Source organism: Puma concolor, chromosome A2 (genome assembly GCF_028749965.1).
Source record: "Puma concolor isolate L17-30 chromosome A2, mPumCon1.1.hap2, whole genome shotgun sequence".
In the NCBI taxonomy this organism is placed as follows: Eukaryota; Metazoa; Chordata; class Mammalia; order Carnivora; family Felidae; genus Puma; species Puma concolor.
The window spans coordinates 60120293-60129158 of record NC_141668.1 but is presented as its reverse complement, the minus strand read 5'-3'; the positions used below and the strand labels follow the sequence as shown (position 1 = coordinate 60129158).

The 8866-nt window shown below is 37.9% G+C and overlaps 1 non-coding gene across 1 annotated transcript; it reads left to right on the top strand.

Moving 5' to 3' along the window:
• The first annotated feature begins 3148 nt into the window (after positions 1 to 3148).
• On the top strand, positions 3149 to 3252 carry LOC112867082 (U6 spliceosomal RNA). Its single transcript, XR_003224151.1, has one exon. It is a non-coding gene; the product is annotated as a U6 spliceosomal RNA (small nuclear RNA).
• Positions 3253 to 8866: the final 5614 nt, after the last annotated feature.

Below are 8866 nucleotides of genomic sequence, written 5' to 3'. Positions count from 1 at the left end.
CCTGTATTTCAGAATACCTCATCATTTAAAAAGTATCTCTGTTTTGGGGCGCCTGGGTGGCGCAGTCGGTTAAGCGTCCGACTTCAGTCAGGTCACGATCTCGCGGTCCGTGAGTTCGAGCCCCGCGTCGGGCTCTGGGCTGATGGCTCAGAGCCTGGAGCCTGTTTCCGATTCTGTGTCTCCCTCTCTCTCTGCCCCTCCCCCGTTCATGCTCTGTCTCTCTCTGTCCCAAAAATAAATAAACGTTAAAAAAAAAAAAAGTATCTCTGTTTTAATCCTTCCTGATACAAATTTAATTCACTCCGGTGCTCAAGGGTTATAGTAAGTGTAGTTACACGCTGCTTTGTGCTTGCCTCACAAAGCTTCCAGCAGAAACCAATCAAGAGAGATCTCTTTAGTCTTAACAGTAGGCAGATAAGTTTGAATGAAATGTATGAACATCTTTCCACAAATGGACATCTGTACTGGATTTGTTAATCTCTGAGTAGGTATGTGTGATGAAAACGGTATGTCATTGTGGAGTTTTCTGAGTGGAGGGCTATCAGTTTGTACAAACAAGGAGTGTGCTCTCCTTTGGGGAGTTAATACCTTGTTGTATTGCCATTTATATAGCTTTGATTATGGCATCTTCCTTTTCAAAGTGGCAGGAGTCACTTCTTGCCTAAAGGAACTGTGGTCAGTTCGACAATAAAGCAGTTCATAATTCATTTGTCTTTTATTTCTTTTACTTGTAATGTATACTACAAACTGTCCTCTCTCCAAAAATTTCAACATCTCAAGTTCAACGCCTCCTTTGCTTCAATCCGTAATTCCTTAGTGAGTTCCTAAACTTGCCACTGAACTACAAAGGTATATATCACAACTAGAATATGAGCAAGTAGGTCTCAAATTAAAAGCTGACGGCAATTTACTTTAGGAGACTGTGTTAAAATAAGGATTGTGGACTATGCCTTCAAGTCTTCATGTTTGATTTTGTGTTGAGGCTAGCATGATATATGTACAAGGATGGTAATCCAAATGAGAGATGTGTTCTCTAATCCAAACTTTTATCTCTATGACACTCAAATACGCCACAGACATTTGGTAACAGTGGTTACTTTTTTGTGTCCACTTGGCTGGGCTAAGGGATGTTCAGAGAACAGGTAAAATATTATTTCAGTGTGTGTTGTCTGGAAGAGATTAACATTTGAATTGGTAGACTGAATAAAGACCCACCCTCACCAATGTGGGTGGGCATCATCCAGTCTATGGAGGGCCTGACTAGAACAAAAAGGTGTTGGGTTAATTTGCTCTCTGCTTAATTTGGGACATCATCTTCTCCTGCCCTCAGACTTTAGTGCTCCAATTTCTTTGGCCTTCAGGTTTGCTTTGGAATTTATACCACTGGCTCCTCTGGTTCTCAGGCCTTTGGGTTTGGATTGGATCTACACCACTAGTTGTCCTAGACTTCCAGCATGCTGGCAGCATATCATGGGACTACTCAACCTTCAGAAGTGTGAGCCAATCCCTCATAATAAATCTCTTTCTGTATTCTACATATCCCATTGGCTCTATTTCTCTGGAGAATCCTAATTCAAGGACTTACTAAAACAACACTTTACGATCCTATAGCCATAGGAAGCTCCCTTAAGAATATTAAACTATTGGCCATTTAATTTTTATATCCAGTTAAACACATATTAGTATTATAGGTCAAATGGAGACCTGTGTAGAATATTGGAAGACACAGCTTCTCCCTTTGAATTTAAGACTCCAGTTTGGATCAAAAGTTGAGTAGGAAAAACTCTTTTTAGTATGTCTCCTGGAAGTTTTCTGTGTACTCTTGTTTCCACTTGGGTAAAATGCTCAATGCTTAATACTTAATGATTAATACAGTGCGTCATGTACAGCAGCTAAGAAAGGGCTCTCAATAACATGGTGAATCACCATGTTGTACACTTGAAATTAATATAACATTATATATAAACTATACTTCAATAAAAAAGGAGGGCTCCCAGTACACAATGTGTATTGTGGTAGGAGGAATTATGTCCCTCTCCCATTGAAGATGTCGATTTCCTAATCCCTGGAACTTTTGATTCTGTTGCTTTACATGGTTTAAGGGATTTTACAGAGGTGTTTAATTTGAAGGATCCTGAAACAATGAGAGTAATCTGGGTTTCCCAGGTGGAACGAATCTAATCACTTGTGTCTTTCAAAGCAGAGAAATTTTCCTGGCTCCAGGCAGAGCAAGATGTGTCCACAGAAGGACAATCAGAGAGATGCAGGTTGAGGATCCCACCTGATGTTCCTGGCTTTCCTGGCTTTCCTGGCTTTGAGGATAAAAAGAGGTCAACAGCTGAGAAATGTGGACAGACTAGAGAAGCTGGAAATGGAACAGAGTATTGGTGAGTTGAAATTGGTTTAATAATTTCCTATTGTTAATGTGTACAGCTCATGGGCTACTTGTTTAGAATTCATATCGCCAGACCTAACCTCAGGCATTCTGATGCATTTTATCTAGTGTGGGATTATATCTAATGCCTGATTCATTATATCTAGTCAGAAAGTTAACTTCATTTGGACAACCATTAGTCAAGATGAGCTCAAAAATCCATCGTAGCCTGATTTTATTAAAGGTAAATTGCCATAATGAGAAAGAATGAAATCATGACATTTGCAACAATGTGGATGGAACTGGAAGGTATTATGCTGAGTGAAATAAGTCAGTCGGAGAAAGACAGATACCATATGTTTTTGCTCATATGTGCATCTTGAGAAACTTAACAGAAGACCTTGAGGGAAGGGAAGGGGAAAAAAAATAGTTACAGAGAGGGAGGAAGACAAACTATAAGAGATTCTTAAATACAGAGAACAATCTGAGGGTTGATGGGGGATTGGGGGAGAGAGGAAAAGGGGTGACGGTCATAGAGGAGGCCACTTGTTGGGATGAACACTGGGTGTTGCATGCGAGTGATGAACCACGGGAATCTACCCCCAAAACCAAGAGCATGCTTTACACATTATATGTTAGCCAATTTGACAATAAATTATATTTAAAACAAAGTAAATTGCCATATTTACCTCATAATTTTGTCCTTTTTTTCCATATTTATATTGCAGAATCAGATACCCGCATAGGTACTTTTGACTGCATTTTAGTCAGCTTGTGCTTACTTCAGCAGGACATGTACTAAAATTAGAACAACACGGAGATTAGCATGGTCCCTGCGCAAGGGTGACATGCAAATATGTGACGTTAGTCATCTAGATGGCCTCTTTCTAGAAAATTTGGAAATTTTTAACCTCAGGTTTTGAAAACTTCACCAGGGGCACTTGACCAGAAGGATCAGGAATGTCCTCCTCTGGAACATTTACTATGCATGTTTATTTGTTTAATGCGCGTCTGCCAGGCTTGTCTGTAAATTCCATCAAGGCAGAAATCAGTAGCTCCAGCAAATGGCAACAGGCCCGACCCCATTAATCAAGAAGCACTTTGTTTTCAGGTACTACCATTTTGAGGTAATGGTAGGAGAGGTGCAGGGCAGGGATAGATTGAAGACATACTCAGGAAATAAAATGAGCAGATCTAACAATCTGCTGAAGGATTGCAGAAAAATATTCTTGAGCTTCAAGCTTAAGTTGTTGGATGGGCATATCCCCAGTCGAGGAAGAAATGCATTTGGTGGGAGATCAGTTTGGGAGATCATATGTTTTGGGATGTCTGTGGGAGCTAATCATCTGTGAGTAAGTGCAGATACATGGGAATCTGCACTTCTCTGGCGGGGCAGATGGCCCCCAAAGATGCCTGTGCTCTCATTCTCAGAGATGTTGTTTTCCATGACAAAGAGACTTTGCACATGTGTTTGAAGTTAGGAATCTTAAAATGGTGAGTGTACCCTGCATTACCCAGGTGGGTCCAATCCAATCACAGACGTTCTTTAAAGCAGATCTTCCCCAGCTGCAGAGAATCCCGGAGGGCAGCGTGGAAAACCCTCAGCCTACTGTTGCTGGTTTTGACGCAGAAAGGCAGCCTTGAGCCACGAATGCAGCGTGCTAGCCTTCCAGACGCTAGAAAGGTAAGGAAATGCTTTGTCACAGAGTCTCTAGAAAGAACTCGGGTTTGCCAACACCTTGTTTGTAGCCCAGTGAACTCTGAAACTGATTTTGGACTTGTGACCTTTCAAACTGTAAGAGAGTAAACTTACGTTGTTCTAAGCTTACACCCATTTGTGTTAATTTTTAAACAACAACACTATAAAATGAATAAAGCCACTATCCTGTTTCCCCAAACAAAACAAGTTTATGAAACTTGATAACATAATTCTCTGGGGCCACATTCTCTAAAGCCAAGAAAAGGAGCAAATTCTCCCCCTCAGTTCCCTTTCATTTTGAGAGACATTTGCTTAGTTGTTGACCTCTGAACTGGGTTTTCACGGACAAATTCTTATGATGCTGCTGAGGAAGCTGGCAGGTGAGGCATGCTGTGACATCCAACAGACAACACAGGGCTGACTCTCTACCAATCACAGGGTCAAAGCCAGATTTTGAAAGAGAAAATTTCACACTCTGCCCCAGTTCTCATTCTCAGTATCTATCAGTTTGGATTTGCTCCATCACTAGTGAAACTCATGCTTTCCTGAGAAGCGGTGGCTGAGCTGTGGTTAGGGAGGGAAGCATGGGTATCTGAGCATGGCTACACTTAGAAGCAACAACGTAAACTGGACACCTGTCTTCCATAATCTCTGATCCTTCTTGTTGAATGTTACAGTGCAGTCTCAGGAGAATCCATTGATCACCTGGCTGAGACAGTGGTGGTCAGTTTTCTCTGCTGTAAGATTACTCTTTTTTGGAACTTTTTTTTTTTTTTTTTTTTACATATTCTTGTCTTTGGAAGAAACCGATGATGTGCAACCCAAGCATGAGGAGCGGAGGGTTAGGTTCTGCCTCCTTGAATATGGAAAATATGCATAAGTTATTTGGAATTCTGTGCATATTTGTCTAGTCTCCACTTTTCTGAGTAAAGTCTTTATAGCGGTATGGACTTGTGACTCCTATATTCTGATTTATAATGCACTACGACTTTATTTTGTTGATAACTTCTTCTGCCTTCAGTCACTGGGAGTTCTTTAAGTTTGTTGCTGTGTCCTGTTGACCTACTCATATTACTATGGGGTTTTTTTTTTTGTTTGTTTGTTTTGTTTTTCTTTGTCTTTGAGTGCCACCTTACTTTCTGGCAATACAAGATCTCAAGATTCATCATATATTTTTCCTGCCCCAGTCCTGGAATCAGCTTTTTTTTTTTTTATATCCCCCAGGAATCCGTGGTTATTTTTATTGGCGAATGGTACTATAAACCAAGATCTGAGTATTAAGTGAGCTCATTGCTACCAGGGAGTTACTGTGTTTAGGTCCCCTTAGGTGGCAGAGTAAGGAAATATGTATATATGTATATATATATATACACACATATATATGCATATATGTATATGTATGTGTGTGTATATATATATATATATGCATACTCTAGCCTGTGTATATAGGCATACCTATAAATATCTTTATATGTGACAGTATTCACTGATACTAAGCTGAAAGTGAGTTCATGTGGAGGTCTCCAACTCTAATCCATTACCACATGGACTATTCTAGTCTCTCCCCCTTGCTTTTCTGTAGCCACCTACTCCAACTGTGAGAAAACTTGCTCCCACCATCCGTTTTCATTTAATTAATTGTTTGATCCCAGGAGAGATGTGTTTCAAGTGTTAACACATATCCCCAGGAGATGCAACTTTGTTAATTAGAATACAGTTCTTATGTGTAGTTCCAATTAACTTTAGAGATCTTATTTCCTACATAGGTTAGCAACTTTTCCTCCACCCTCTTTAATGACATTGTTTCAGATATTTGTAACTCTGTTAGATTCTTTGTCCCATTCTGTGTTTGGTCTTGAGATCCCATAACTTCTTAAAGGATATATTTTTAAGTGCATATATAAAGGTTCATTTTTGTGCTGTAAGGTTCAGCAGGTTTTAGTAAGTGCACAGTACCATATATCCACCCTTGGGTTTTTCTATAGAATAGTTTTATGATACTAAAAGCTTCTGCGCTCCACCAATTTAACATCTCTCTAACCTCTAGCCACCTGTTCATTCATTATCTTCACAGTTTTACCTTTTCTGGAATGTCTTATAAATGGCATCATACAGTTTGTAGCTTTTGCAAACTGTTTTTTTTTTCATTTATTACAATGCATTTCAGATTCATGTGTCTGCACGATTTGATAGCTCATGACTTTTTATCACTAAATAGTATTCTTTTGAATGGATACACAACTTTTCTTTTTCCTCCATTCACCTGTTGAAGGGTATTTTTGCCACTTCCCCTTTTTTTACATTTATGAATAAAGTGGCTGGCTATAATGATTCACATGCAAGTGTTTGTGTGGACTTGAGTTTTCAACTAAAGAAGGTAAATGTTCAAGTCCTTGCCCATTTTTTATCAGATTATTTTTCTTTTTAGTTATAGGAGTGCCTTATATATTTTGGAAATTCACTCCTTATCATATTGATGCTTTTCAAATATTTTTTCCCATTCTGTAGGTGGCCTTTTCATGCCAGTGATTATTTCCTTTCCTGCAAGAACTATTTTAGTTGGCACTCACACATGTCTATTTTTGCTTCTGTTGTCTGCCCTTTTACTGTTCTATTTACCAAAAAACCCATTGCTGAGACTAATGTCAAGAAGCTTTTCTCTTATGTTCTAAGAGTTCTGCAGTTTCAGGTCTTATGTTGAAATCTTTAATCCATTTGAGTTGACTTTTGCATATGTGTAAGGTAGGGCATAATTTCACTTCTTTTCTTCCTTTCTTTCTTTCTCTCTCCATCCCTCCCTTCCCTTGTTTTTTTGTACATATGGATAGCCTGTTTTCCCAGCACCATTTGTTGAAGAGACTGTCCGTTCCCCATTCTGTGTCCTTGGCATCCTTGTCTAGGATGAGTTGACTGTATGGGGTAGGATTATTTGTGGGCTCTGATTTTATTTCTTTGTCTATATGTCTGTATTTATGCCAGTACCATGCTATTTGAATGAATGTAGCTGTAGTGTATACACGTTGCACTGTATGTTTTAAAATTAAGAAGTATGATGCCTCCAGCTTTGTTATTTAAGACGAGTTTCACCATTGGTGGGCTTCTATAGTTCCATACCAATTTGAAAATTGTTTTTTTTTTCTATTTCTATAAAAAATTTTGATGGGTATAGTATCAAATCTGTAGATCACTTTAAATAGTATGAACATTTTAACAATATTAAGTCTTCAAATTTATAAATGCAGGATGTCTTTGCATGTATTTGTGTGTCTTCTTATTTCTGTCATCAATGTTTTCTAGATTTTACCATACAAATCTTACACCTTCTTGGTTAAATTTAATCCTAAGCATTGTATTTTTTCTGATGCTGTTGTCAATAGAATTGTTTCTTTTATTTTCTTTTCAGATATTTTGTTGTTAGTGTATAGAAATGCACCTGGTTTTTATATGTATATTTATATTTCCTGCAACTTCACTGAATTTGTTGATTAGCTCTAACGGTTTTTGGTGGAGTCTTATGGTATTCTACTTACAGGATCATGTTACCTGCCAACAGGTAATTTTATCTGACTTTTTTTCTGATTTGGTTACCTTTTATTTCTTTCCTGATGGCTCTGGCTAGGACTTCCAGTACTCTGTTGGATAGAAGTGGTGAGTGGACACTTTGTCTCATTCCTGATTTTGGAGGAAAAAAATTCAACATTACACCATTGAGTATGATGTTAGCTATGGGCTTGTTATATGTGGCCTATTTTATGTTGAGTAATGTTCTTTCCATTCCTTGATGCTTGAGGTTTTTTGTTTTTTTTTTTGTTTTTATCATGAAACACTGTTGAATTTGTGAAATGTTTTCCTACATCTGTTGTTGATATGATCATGTTATTTTTATCCTTCATTATGTTAGTGTGATATGTCACACTGATTTGCATAGGTTGAAATATCCTTGCATCCCAAGGATAAATATCACTTGGTCATGGTGTATGATCCTTTTAATGTGCTCTTGAATTTGGTTTGCTAGTATTTGGTGAGGATTTTTACACAATCATAAAATGATTTGGGCAGTTTTTCTCCTCAATGTTTTGCAAAGTGTTTGACCAAGATTCATATTCATCAACATAATGAATAGGCAATATGTGAAATGGGAGAAAATATTTACAAACCATACATCTGATAAAGTGTTGGTTTCCAAGATAAGTAAGGGACTCTTTTTTTTTTTCATTAAGGATATTTTATTTAGGGAATAACATATGTAAATAAAGTTTTAATATCATAATAAAGTTCAGAGGCATGAATTACAGGCTAATCCTGCAGGAAACCTCCCTGTGTCTACATTAGATTTATTTTTATTTTTTATTTTTGTAATATGAAATTTATTGTCAAATTGGTTTCCATACAACATCCAGTGCTCATCCCAAAAGGTGCCCTCCTCAATACCCATCACCCACCCTCCCCTCCCTCCCACCCCCCATCAACCCTCAGTTTGTTCTCAGTTTTTAAGAGTCTCTTATGGTTTGGCTCTCTCCCTCTCTAACTTCTTTTTAGTACAAAAAAAATCTGATTTAAAAAAATGGGCAAGAAACTTAAATAGTCATTTACATAATGTATCTGAAAACTTATGTACACATAGATACCTGTATGTGAATTATTATAGCAGCTTTATTCATAATTGACCCAAACAGGAAACAACAAAGATGTTCTTCAGTAGGTGAATGGCCAACTAAAGGTGTCAAGCATCATTAATTATTGGGAAGTTCAAATCAAAATTACAATGCAGTATCACTTCACATCTGTTAGAG